Here is a 13,568-nt window from a genome sequence, read left to right on the forward strand (position 1 = left end):
TCAACTCATGACACCGGAGTGGTAATTTCGGCCCACAAGAGCTTCCAGCTACAGAAAAATAACATAACTGTGAACTGGAACAAAAATGCAAACAAACTTAGGACTAAGAGTCCAACTTAGCTGATAGTAGTCTAGAAGCAGGAACATGCAACAGAAAGGCTCTGGTTACATTGATGGCCGGCACTAGAATAACTGAGCAGCAAGGCTAAATAGGATACTCCCACATCCTGATGGAAACAGGTGAACAGAGAAAGTGAAGCACACAAGTCCAGTACCACCAGCGACCACCGGGGGAGCCCAAAAACCAAATTCACAACAGTTAACTGTTTGTTTCCCTGCTTTTTGCTACTTTAAACCCGACCTGGGTTATTCTTAAAGGGATCCCTTTGTTTACCCGGGATCCCTTCTTCTGCTTTTTGTTTTGTTTCCTGTTTATTCATCACTGAAAGAACTGCTGGATCATGAACAATGCATGATACAAACTTCTTGTAAATAGTTTGCACCTTCTTAAAGGTGCTCCTTACTGGTTTTACATAAAAGAAGGACTCTTTGTGAAGATACCGCACTGGAGTCCTTACTGTGTACGGACTGGTAGCTGGAGAAACTGCGCTACCTCATAAAGACTTGGTCTCCTCTTAAAGGGGATGTTCATGTGTTGCACTTAGAGAATAGTATTGCTTTAAGACTGAGAGATAGCAATAATGTTTTGATAAAGAGAACGTGATGATAATGTTTATGTGAGAAAGTTATATGTATCCAACTAGTTAATTTTAAAGAAATGCTGATGATGTTCCCTGAAAGAAAGTGAAAGCTAGAAGAAGGATGCAGTGGGCCCGTAGGGGTAGACGTAGTGCCCAGCATACATGTCAGTAAGAAAAATAATGAGAAGGTTTGATGTTGTGTAGAGAAAATGGTTAATTACGTTGATAGATGATAGATAATTAGGATAGAAGGTAAACCCTGAGTCCTCATAAGAGCCATACAGAGATGGCTCAGTGCTCTTAAACTGAAAGTATGTTATGTTCTATACTGTGTATAGTAGTTGAAAAGACAGAAGGCTCGGGCTGAAAGGAGCGGTCCTGTAAGAAAGGAGAGGCAGTAGGTCTGGCGCCGTTAGGACAGGCGGTCCTGCAGATTTAAAGAAGGAGAATGAAAAAGTTAAATTACCTTATAATGTGATTATAGGAAGGTCTTTAGTGGATTTAGAGTGTATGTCCTTAAAGGCAATGTTAAATTAATGTTCAACAATTTTGCACTTAGTAGAATACCCGGTTGGGTAAGAAAAGTTATTTGTAGCATGTTGCTATGATATTTAACCACGTTTGTAACGTTCAAGTGTCCTTACCTCCCATAAAGGGAAGCCTGTTTAAATATGCTTATTGTTATTACACTCAACAAAATTGTATGTCTTTTTGCTGACTTGTATTGTTGTTTTCTTCCCAGTCCCGGAGTACTGTGTTTAACCAGGGGGGAGTGCAGCGCCCCAGAGTCCTGGTCGTTGCAGTACTGTGGCTCCGCCACTAAGGGGAGCTATGGTGCGTCTGATGGCACTGAAGGAGTTCATCTGATCAGGTATCACAGACACCAATACATTTCACAGTCGGGCCTCCGGGGGGAGCTAAGGGTTCTATTCACTAGGCCACTCCCCACCATAGTGGGTAAACTGGGGGTCAGGCAGGAAGTTAGTCAGAAAGCTGACTGGGTTGGAACCAGGCAACACCTTGTGGCAGAGGGTGTTGTGGGGGAAGATACAGTAGGGTCTCTGTCAGGGGTGGGATCCTGACAGAGGCTTGGCAACTTGAACGAACGTAACGGGACCGTGCCTGCTTAGCATAGCGGCGGTGCCCAAGGAAGGACTAGAAGCGAGATAGATTGTGCTGAGTGAGAAACGAGATCACGCAAAAGGAGAAATACCAGTAGGGGTCGTGCTGTAAGACCGAGGCAACATCCTACTGAGGCGCACTACCGGTGGCCGGAACGCCGAGGGAGTATAATAACATTCAGCTTCAAGCAATACTTCAAACAGCGGCAAGACAGTCAGTCTAAGGCGGGCTGTCTAACTTAAATCACCTATGCAGTCTTGGGGGGCAACTTGTGGAGAGGGGCGACTCTAGGGTCCCGGAAGAGCTCCGAGCCTACCCGTCAAACGGGTGCCGTCCCAACCAGAACACCAGGGAGGGACGGAGGATTAGCAGAACATCATCTAATTGAGTTGTGAGGGAACTTAAGAAACAGACACAACAGTTGTGGGGACTTTCCGTAAGCACAGCAGGGAAGGACCACAACACATAGCGCTAGAAGGAAGGCACCGATTTCCACCTGTGAAGAGAACTCTGGAGGTGCCATTGGACCGGCCGGACTTGCGCAGCCTGGTGAACCGTATTCTGGACTGAGGACCCAGAGATCTTCAGTAAAGAGGTAAAGAGACTGCAACCTGGTGTCCTCGTTATTTACTGCACTGCACCACTACAGCCTCAACACCATCATCCGTTATACCTATTACACTGTGCGCCCCTCGGCAGAGTCACGGACCGGGCCTAGCCACCGTGACAACCCCGGAGCAGAGACTCAGAGGCCCGGCACCGGGTGCCCCTTGGCCCTGCGGCAGTGGGGGCGCTACACTTTTAACTCCTTACATCAGCACAAAACATTATGGACAATTGTAGCTTCAAGGGAACCTGTCACCTCGTTTTTTCGGTATGAGATAAAAATACTGTTAAATAGGGCCTGAGCTGTGCATTACAATAGTGTATTTTGTGGACCCCGATTCCCCACCTATGCTGCCGAAATACGTTACCAAAGTAGTCGTTTTCGCCTGTCAATCAGGCTGGTCAGGTCAGATGGGCGTGGTGTCTTCCCCCAGATCTTGCGTAGTTTTCCGTTGGTGGCGTAGTGGTGTGCGCATGTCCAAGGTCCCGAATCCTGCACAGGGGTGTGAAAATAGCAGCGATGTCCGTTATTCCATTGGTGATCGGTGGGCGCGGCCATCTTGCTTTGGCCGCGCGTGCGCAGAAGCGGCGCTCTGCTGGCCGCGGCTTCAGGAAAATGGCCGCGGGCATCCGCACGTGCGCAGATGGCTATCACGGCGGCCATTTTCGTGAAGCAGAGTTCGCATCTCGGCTTCACGAAAATGGCCGCCGCGATAGCCATCTGCGCACGCGCGGATGCCCGCGGCCATTTTCCTGAAGCCGCGGCCAGCAGAGCGCCGCTTCTGCGCACGCGCGGCCAAAGCAAGATGGCCGCGCCCACCGATCACCGATGGAATAACGGACATCGCTGCTATTTTCACACCCCTGTGCAGGATTCGGGACCTTGGGCATGCGCACACCACTACGCCACCAACGGAAAACTACGCAAGATCTGGGGGAAGACACCACGCCCATCTGACCTGACCAGCCTGATTGACAGGCGAAAACGACTACTTTGGTAACGTATTTCGGCAGCATAGGTGGGGAATCGGGGTCCACAAACTACACTATTGTAATGCACAGCTCAGGCCCTATTTAACAGTATTTTTATCTCATACCGAAAAAACGAGGTGACAGGTTCCCTTTCAGCTTTGTAGGAACAGTTTGGAGTTCTCCCTTTCCTGTTCCCCATGACTGAGCCCAGTGCCCGAGGTCCATACAGACATGGCGGGGGGGAGTTTGATTTGGAAATATATATTATAATTGCCTTTCAATGACTGTGAAAGCTGTGAACAAGAACATATACACACGTTCTTCATCACTAATCAATGGGGTTAGGAGCAAAGTGTCCTCCAGTGAGTGAACAAGGATGACAGACAGTACAGGAGATGCAGATGGTCCGTGGCTTTAGAGGTTGTCTGTTCTCTGAGGTCAGGACACTTTGGAGACGTAAGGTTATAAGAGCATTAACCAGCACTAAGTGTGAGGTGAAGAAATGTTTTACACATTAAAGCCTAATCTTAAAGGAATTAGACATCTGAAACATTGACGCAAAAGAAAGAAACTGTCCAACATTGTATGTACGAAATATGACATAAAGACATAAAAATTGGGCTAACCAAAAAAGATTATGAGATTATAATAAAAATTAATACTGCAGCTGAGATCTTTCTGGAATTGTTTGTGACTGCCATTTACTGAGCCCCTGAGGTGTCAGAACAGCCGCGAAACCTAAAAGGTGATAACATTTTGGAAATTAAACTTCCTTGGTGAGTTCAGCTATGGATGGAGACACTGTTTTGGCACCGCAGGTGTTTTCCAGAAACGAGCACCCAGTGGAAATTGTGGAGTAAAAATGAGTGCCCATACATTGTGCCCTAGTTAGTACCCTGTGTTCTAGATGGAATCTGGGGCTCAGAAGGGAGGAAGCATTTGGACATTTAGATTTCGGAGCACAGATTTGTTTTTTTGTCAGAGGGAGCATGTCCATTTTCCAGAGCCTTTGTGCTGCGAGTATAGTGGAAACCCAACATTTTCTGTTGATAGATGACAAACTTAAATGGGGACTTGTTTCCTTGTTGGATGAGTCAAAGGATTTTTTTTTGGTACCATTTTGGGATGCTTAACATTTTGTTATCACTTTTAATGCTCAGTCCACGTTTATCCTGTGCTGCACACTGAGCACTTTACACGAGGGCTTCCATCTAACTCCCCAAGATACAAGATTCCATCAGAACTCCTGACGGATCCCTCGGAATCACTTTGGACTCCTGTGTTCCATCTTGGTACCAAGTGAATACTTGATAGTTTCACTTGGTACCATTTCAGGTTGCATAACAGTTCTTGACTACATTAATACAGATTTTAGGATTTTTTTTAATAAATTTATATTTTGTTGGTTAAGTACCAGATTCCTATAGTATTTTTTTTCTGATTTGCTACTTCTGCACACTAAAAACTATTTTAAAAAATAAATAAAAATTTGGTTCCACACCGCCGTATTCTGTGAGCTGTGAAGAGGGCTCGTCTTTTGCCCACTGAGTTGACGTTTTCAGTGTTACCATTATACATTGGACTTTTTGATCACTTTTTTATTTTCACTTTTTGTGTGTCAGTATGATAAAAATTCAATTTTTATGGACCTGGATGGGGGGTTTCATCATTGTAAAGTACTGCGGAATTTGTTGGCGCTATATAAATAAAAATTATTGTTTTTATTATTATCATTGTTATATCTCTCAGACCTGCTCATTACTCAGACCTTGATCTCCCATAGCCCATTGTAGAGCATCCCACCTTTCTGGCTCCTTAATAATCCACCAACAAGTGCGTGCCATGGAAATGATCAGTTTAAAGGGATTGTCCAGAATTTAGACATTGCTGGCTTATCTTTATGGTAAGTCATCATTATCAGATTGGTGGGGGTCCGATACCCGGCACCACCACTGATCAGCTATATGCAGCCCCCGATGCGACGGGATGTACAAAGTGTGCAGAATTGGTCTATCACAGCGCCGTACGCCCTGTAGTGGCCATTCCTGGGTACTGCAGCTCAGGTCCCATTGAAGTGAATGGCAAAGCCTTCAAAGACTGACTTCCTGTCTACCCATTAGCTGATGTACCGGACTAGTTGTCACACGGCCTAATTTCCTATAATGAAGATTTTTGGATAAAATAAATCAGCAAGAATATTAATGATGAATATGCATTATATTTGCAAAAAAGATTCTGGAGAGTTTTTTTTTAAGGGAAAGTCTCACTTTTTTGAGGTTCCTTGGAACATTTTGCAAAATCCTTTTGGTTGCTACTTAGCAACAGACTACAAACCGCTCACTCGTAAGCTCGCGGCATAACTAATTTGCATGAAAAAAAAACCGATCTCCATGACATTTGCTTCCAAAACGCTTAGGGAAAAATGGTTGTTGGGACTACCGGGTAATCTACTGCAACTTCTGGATTTTTCTCTGATAAATTTTATTTGTCGTTCTCCAGGACAGATGTTAGGAAGCATAATCGCATTTTTATAGGACTGCGCTCCCCACATTAGCCAGCGGAATAAGCCTGCGGATTCTAGTCTTTGTCTCCCTCTAGTGGCTGCCCTACGGTACTAACCCAACCCTTGACACTGATCTTTCGAGGTCCCTGTGGGGATGTCACTGAGTTGTTCTTCTGTCAGTCTTGTAGCTGGAGACTATGTAGCGCTGTGCTACATTGTAATACGTGCCATTTTCCACTTTCTTATCTCCGGTGCTGAGTGCTATTCGCTGTTCTGTAAAGTGCTACCTGGATTTATCACGTGTCTGCGTCCTTTATTCATCGATTCCATTAGCATCTACTTGTAAAACAGCATTAGAGGAGATTTGTGCTTATTCTTGCAGTGTCGGTGTGTTATCGTGGCTCAGAGATATGCAATGCTAGGAAGAAGGATTTATATGTAAAAAAACAAAAAAAAGGAAAAAAAAATTGTCATTTTTTTAAAGACAAGACATAGTAGAATATTGAGGCTCGTTAAAAAGACTCACAGGCAATGATCCATGGTAAAAAAAAGAAAATTAGCCCTCCTAAAAAGGAAGAAATAAATGGACTCCTGCAAAATGAGTTTCTGGATGTAAAAGATCATTTAAAACGGTGAGAAATTGTTTGGGGTTTAAAAAAAATACTAACAGGAACGTTAATAAAATAATTTTCTCCATTCATGCTGGGATGCCGTGGCAAACTGATGCGATCTTGTGATGTTACTCTCCAAGGCCATGTAGTCTGGCGCAGGGGGCAGGATGTAGTTGTTGTTCTGCCACTACAGGTGTTTGGAGTTTTTTCTGCCTCAAATTTGCTACTTTACTGTATAGCTGTACTATCTCATGGTTTCAGCACTGCTGCATCGGGCTCTGCTGGTTAACTATGATTCTGGTGCTGCTACTGTAACGCCCCCACTGCCGCAGGGCCGAGGGGTACCCGGTACCGGGCCTCTGAGTCTCTGCTCTGGGGTTGTCACGGTGGCTAGGCCCGGTCCGTGACCCTGCTGAGGGGCGTACAGTGAATGATAGATGTGGATGGTGGTGGTGGTGCGGTGCAGTAAATAACGAGGACACCAGGTTGCAGTCTCTTTACCTCTTTACTGAAGATCTCTGGGTCCTCAATCCGGAATACGGTTAACCAGGCTGCGCAAGTCCGGCCAGTCCAATGACACCTCCAGAGTTCTCCTTGCAGGTGGAAATCTGTGCCTTCCTGCTAGCGCTATGTGTTGCGGTCCTTCCCTGCTGTGCTTACAGAAAGTCCCCACAGCTGTTGTGTCTGTTTCTTAAGTTCCCTCACAACTCGATTAGATGATGTTCTGCTAATCCTCCGTCCCTCCCTGATGTTACGGTTAGGACGGCACCCGTATGACGGCTAGGCTCGGAGCTCTTCCGGGACCCTAGAGTTGCCCCTCTCCACAAGTTGCCCCCTATGTCTTCGTAGGTGATTTAGGTGAGACAGCCCGCCTATGACTGACTGTCCTGCCGTTGGTTTGAAGTATTGCCTGAAGCTGAATATAGTAATACTTCCTCGGCGTTCCGGCCGCCGGTTGTGCGCCTCAATAGGATGTTGCCTCGGTCTCACAGCACGACTCCTACTGGTATTCTCCCTCTTGCTTTGATCTCGTTTCTCACTCCGCACAATCTATCTCGCTTCCAATCCCTCCTTGGGCACCGCCGCTATGCTGAGCAGGCACAGTCCCGTTACGTTCTCTCAAGTTGCCAGGCCTCTGTCAGGATCCCACCCCTGACAGGGACCCTACCGAATCTTCTCCCACAACACCCTCTGCCACAAGGTGTTGCCTGGTTCCAACCCAGTCAGCTTTCTGTTCTAACTTCCTGCCTGACCCCCAGTTTTACCAGTATGTGAGGAGTGGCCTAATGAATAGAACCCTTAGCTCCCCCTGGAGGCCCGGCTGTGAAATGTATTGGTGTCTGTGATACCTGGTCAGATGAACTCCTTCAGTGCCATCAGACGTACCATAGCTCCCCTTAGTGGCGGAGCCACAGTACTGCAATGACCAGGACTCTGGGGCGCTGCACTCCCCCCCGGTTAAATCCAGTACTCCTGGACTGGGACGAAAACAACAATACAGGTTAGCAAAAAAGACATACAATTTTGAAAATGCAATAACAATAAGTAAGCTTGAACAGAGCTTCCCTTTATGGGAGGTGAGGACACTTGAACGTTACAAACATGGTTAAACATAAATTACAGGCTATAAATAACTCCTGTTACCCAACCGGGTATTCTACTTAGTGCAAACTTTTGAATAAGAAGTTAACATTGTCCTTAAGGACGTACACTTCCTATCCACTAAAGACTTTACTTATAAAACATTATAATATTAATTAACTCTTTCTCTTTCATTCTCCTTCATTAAATCTGCAGGACCGCCTGTCCTAACTGCTCCAGGCCTACTGCCTCTCCTTTCTTTACAGGACCGCCCCTTTCAGCCCGGGCCTTCTGCCTTTTCAACTACTATACACAGTATAGAACATAACATTTACTTTCAGTTTGAAATCACTGAGCCATCCTTACATAGCTCCCAAGAGGACTCACTGACTAACCCCGTACGGGTTTTAGCAGCAAAATCAGGAAACAAACAGTTTAAGGAACTATGTACATGTTCAGAATACTAAAACATTTATTTGAACCAATCAGGAGGCAGCACCGGCGGAGGCAACCCCTGTGGGTATTGCGAACCGCCCGGTACTGCATAAGGGGGTCTGCTATCCCAGCTGGGGGTCTGCGTACCCACAGTCTTCAGTTCCGGGGCAGTAGTCACGCGGGTCACCTGAGGAGGCATCTGCGTGGCCACGACAGCGGTGGAGGTTATAACGCGGCAAGTCGTAGTCTTCACGATCGTGCCCGTTGGGGTGACCATGGTGGTCTCGGTGGTGATCGTGGGTCGACCACAAGGGGGCACCTTGGCTACGGGAGAGATCTTCTCCGGCACCTTAGTCGAGGGTTCCACCAGCTTCTTCTTGTGGACATTTAACGTGAACCAACCCTTCTCCCCAAAGTGCCGGGTGTAGGTAACTTCATCCCCTGGGTGGAGGTCCCGGTCCGGGTGACCCTCCCTCAAATGAGATTCAACATCCCTCCGATTAACAAACACTTCCGCATACAGGCCCGGTTCTTTAATGAAGCCCCAGCCTCCGCGGAGCTTGAAGGTGGTGATAACGCCCTGCCTGTGCGGGGCCTGGTGAGTGGTGGGGTCCTTGCGGGCCCGATCCTTGACCGCCAAATCTTTCTGGTGGTAGGCCTCTAGCCCGGCCAGGTATTCTTTCTGTTTCTCCTGCCATTGCTGCTCTAGCTGGACCTGGTATTCCTCCCAGCTTAGGGCCTGTACCATCTCTCCCTTCTGGGTCTTCACCCCGGGGAACCCCATAAGATTGGACCCTGGGTTTTCCCAGCGGCACACTGTGCGCTCTGCACGGACTTCACACAGCAGAGCAGTGGGTCGAAGCGGGGCTTTCAGGCGGTGTTCCATACCCGTGGGCTCCTCCCATGGCAACAGGCGCTGAAGTCTATGGGTCCCAGGGAGAGGGGGTGCCGCAACAGGGCCTACTAGTAAGCCCTCGGCCGGCGGGACAGGGTCGGCGGACTCACCAGCCGATGCAGGCTCCTCCTCCGCGGCGGGTTCCTCTGGCGATGTCAGCAAGGACCCCGGCAGCAGTATCGGATCTGATGCTAGGAGACTGCGGTCCGGCGCCGCCTGGTGCGGAGCCTGGGCCTTCACATTCAGCTGAAGGAGCTGGTCGAGCAAGTTCTCCATCTCGACCTGCAGGAGTTCGGTGCTGTCCCCGGTGAACGGGCTGCTGTGCTCATCCGGGTAGTTGGGGGAGACTTCCGCTTCAACCCCACTTTCGGGTTCAGAGCTGCTGGCCATGGCGTCCTCCACGTGGGTCGCTTCCTGGTCTTTTTCCCGCTTTCTCCTTCGTGGGCGGTGTCGTTTTCTCGGTCTCCGCCCTCCATTGAGGATCAGGAGGCGGATCTCCGCTGCTGACGGACACGTCCTCACAGTGCAGAAATATTTAGACTGGGCGGCCATTGTCTTTCGTGCTCTTCAGCTTGTTCACGCCCACTTCACGCCCCTCTTCTTCTCCTGCGCTCTCCTCAGCGCTGTAATGGCGGCGAATTTTGGCGGTAAATGGCGCAGCACAGTCTTTGCAATAAATCACAGTCCAAGCACAATAAATCACAGTTCCAAGGCACACATGACCTGATTCTTCAGGCTTAAGTAGATCCTGTTCGTGACGCCAAGTTGTAACGCCCCCACTGCCGCAGGGCCGAGGGGTACCCGGTACCGGGCCTCTGAGTCTCTGCTCTGGGGTTGTCACGGTGGCTAGGCCCGGTCCGTGACCCTGCTGAGGGGCGTACAGTGAATGATAGATGTGGATGGTGGTGGTGTTGCGGTGCAGTAAATAACGAGGACACCAGGTTGCAGTCTCTTTACCTCTTTACTGAAGATCTCTGGGTCCTCAATCCGGAATACGGTTAACCAGGCTGCGCAAGTCCGGCCGGTCCAATGACACCTCCAGAGTTCTCCTTGCAGGTGGAATTCTGTGCCTTCCTGCTAGCGCTATGTGTTGCGGTCCTTCCCTGCTGTGCTTACAGAAAGTCCCCACAACTGTTGTGTCTGTTTCTTAAGTTCCCTCACAACTCGATTAGATGATGTTCTGCTAATCTTCCGTCCCTCCCTGATGTTACGGTTAGGACGGCACCCGTAAGACGGGTAGGCTCGGAGCTCTTCCGGGACCCTAGAGTCGCCCCTCTCCACAAGTTGCCCCCTATGTCTTCGTAGGTGATTTAGGTGAGACAGCCCGCCTATGACTGACTGTCCTGCCGTTGGTTTGAAGTATTGCCTGAAGCTGAATATAGTAATACTTCCTCGGCGTTCCGGCCACCGGTTGTGCGCCTCAATAGGATGTTGCCTCGGTCTCACAGCACGACTCCTACTGGTATTCTCCTTCTTGCTTTGATCTCGTTTCTCACTCAGCACAATCTATCTCGCTTCCAATCCCTCCTTGGGCACCGCCGCTATGCTGAGCAGGCACGGTCCCGTTACGTTCTCTCAAGTTGCCAGGCCTCTGTCAGGATCCCACCCCTGACAGGGACCCTACCGAATCTTCTCCCACAACACCCTCTGCCACAAGGTGTTGCCTGGTTCCAACCCAGTCAGCTTTCTGTTCTAACTTCCCGCCTGACCCCCAGTTTTACCAGTATGTGAGGAGTGGCCTAATGAATAGAACCCTTAGCTCCCCCTGGAGGCCCGGCTGTGAAATGTATTGGTGTCTGTGATACCTGGTCAGATGAACTCCTTCAGTGCCATCAGGCGTACCATAGCTCCCCTTAGTGGCGGAGCCACAGTACTGCAACGACCAGGACTCTGGGGCGCTGCACTACTTCAAAACTAGGCTGAAAAAGTCTACTTTTTGTGCTTCCAGGACTGCTACATCAAGCTGCTGTGTACAACCCTGCTATTCCATGCTTTCAGCACTGCTATATCAACCTCTGATGTACAGTTTCTCTTTTTCGTGTTCCAGCACCGCTACATCAAATATTTGCTGCCTATCTGCCTCAGTTGTAAATTCACTTCTGCTATATCAGCTCCACATTGCTGAGTCAACCAGTGCCATATCTGATGCTTCAAGTCTGAGTTGCAAAATCAGCTCTGCTACACCTCTTTGTCGTCTCTGAATCAATTCTGCTACATAGCAGTTCCAGCTCTGCTTCCGATATTCCTGGTTTTTCAGCTCTGCCATATATGTGAGTTAACCAGTGCCAGCTTTGATGCATCAAGTCTGAGTTGCAAACTCAGCTATGCTACACCTTTTCGTCGTCTGAGTCAATTCTGCTACATCGCTGTTCCAGCTCTGCTTCCGTTGTTCCAGTTCCTGTTTTTTTTCAGCTCTTGCCACGTATGCAACCACAGTTCCATCTAGATTGTCTGCTGCACCAGCACCCTTTGTCTGTGCTGGATTAGTACTGCTCATCCGGACCAAGGGCTTCTAGGATCCACCTCGCCAGGTGAACACATGTACAGACTGAATTATAGGGCGGTGGGCGGTCTTCTGTAACTTTTCATTGGACAGTCAGTCGGGTACTCGGGAGATACAGACAGATGGCTACAGACAGGTGTGACTCCCAGAACACCAGGTTGCCTCGGAACAAAATAATACAACTACACAAAAACGCTAGATGGATTAAATTGTGAGACTCCCAATTATGGATAATAGCGAGGAGGCAAAGAAGATTTCCAGAACATCCAAGAGGAGACCCTTTTTAAGAGATTAGAGTAACGATTAGGGTGCAGCCTGGAGACCCTCACACCTCTTCTAAACTTTACCTCCCTATAAGACTGATCCTAAGCCCAGATTCACACATACGTGGTTTGTGGTTCCAATGTAGACCACGGTGCACGAACGGCTGTGGATCTCCTGAGCCGAACTCAACAGCTACATATGTGTCTAGGACTCCGTCTCAAGATCCACGTTCTAAGAACACATAATCCACTGGATCTAATGTGCATGATTACATACGTGCCCATACACAAGGGGGAAAATATCTGCCAGGAAGAGTCAGGAATGTCGAATTTCAGAGCCTGATCTTTTTTTTTTTTACAATAGATAATCTTTTGACAGAGGTGTGCGTCAGCGTCCTATCCCCACCACTCCATTCAAAATACATGCACTCTTTGCTTAAAAGAGCATGTACGTGTATAGGGAAATCAGAAGAAATAAATAATGGCCAAAATGAGCATGCATGGGGGAGTCGAGAAGAAAAGCTGGTGGCCCAACTGAGCATGCACGAGTGGTGGGCCACGGGGAGGTGACAGATGTTGCAGAGGGTCCTGCTGGGGCATGTTGTCCGACTGGCAGCAGATAATGATGTCATGGTAGCTGAAGTGGGTCGCTAGACCCCTCAATACTTCCATTGTGTCTACAACAATTGTCAATAGCGAGAGGTGGCACATGTGGACGGTATGAGACCCTCGGGGGCACTCCTGTAGCGGTGGTGTCTGGGTGCAGGGTTTGGAGCGACCGTGGTGTTTGTGCAATCTCAAACAGCCGGACACGCAGGTGAACTTGTGAACATAATTTTACGGAAAGCGGTAATGGGGTCCAGTCTCTCTCTTAGGCCGGGGTCACACTTGTGTGTGTAATGCGAGAAACTCGCATGAGTCTCTTGAATCAATACCCGACACTTGGGACCGGAGTATACAAATACATGCAGCCGCACACTCCGGTCTCGAATGCCGGGTATTGATGCGTGAGTTTCTTGCATTACACCTGCAAGTGTGACCCCGGCCTTAAAGGCAAAGTTCACAGTATTTTGTGCATATGAAAGTAATGGTTCTCTCCTCATGAGACAAGTGAGGTTATGGCCTGTCAGCATGGCTGGAGCAGAGTTCTCTTCACTTGCTATTAGAGGAAGTGCTATGCGCAGTCCAAGAAATATTACACTGATGAAGGGACCTTCACAGATTGACTTTCTGTGGAAACACATTAAAGTGTGGAAGTACTCACGGTTTTTAGCCTAGTGTTCCATTTTGCAGGGGGTAGGTTAGCAAAGTCGGTGGCGTGGCAGCCACGTGGATCTGGTCCTGGCTAGAAGCAAACCTGCAGGAGAGCACATGGG

The sequence above is a fragment of the Ranitomeya variabilis genome, chromosome 4, assembly GCF_051348905.1.
Source record: "Ranitomeya variabilis isolate aRanVar5 chromosome 4, aRanVar5.hap1, whole genome shotgun sequence".
Taxonomy (NCBI): Eukaryota; Metazoa; Chordata; class Amphibia; order Anura; family Dendrobatidae; genus Ranitomeya; species Ranitomeya variabilis.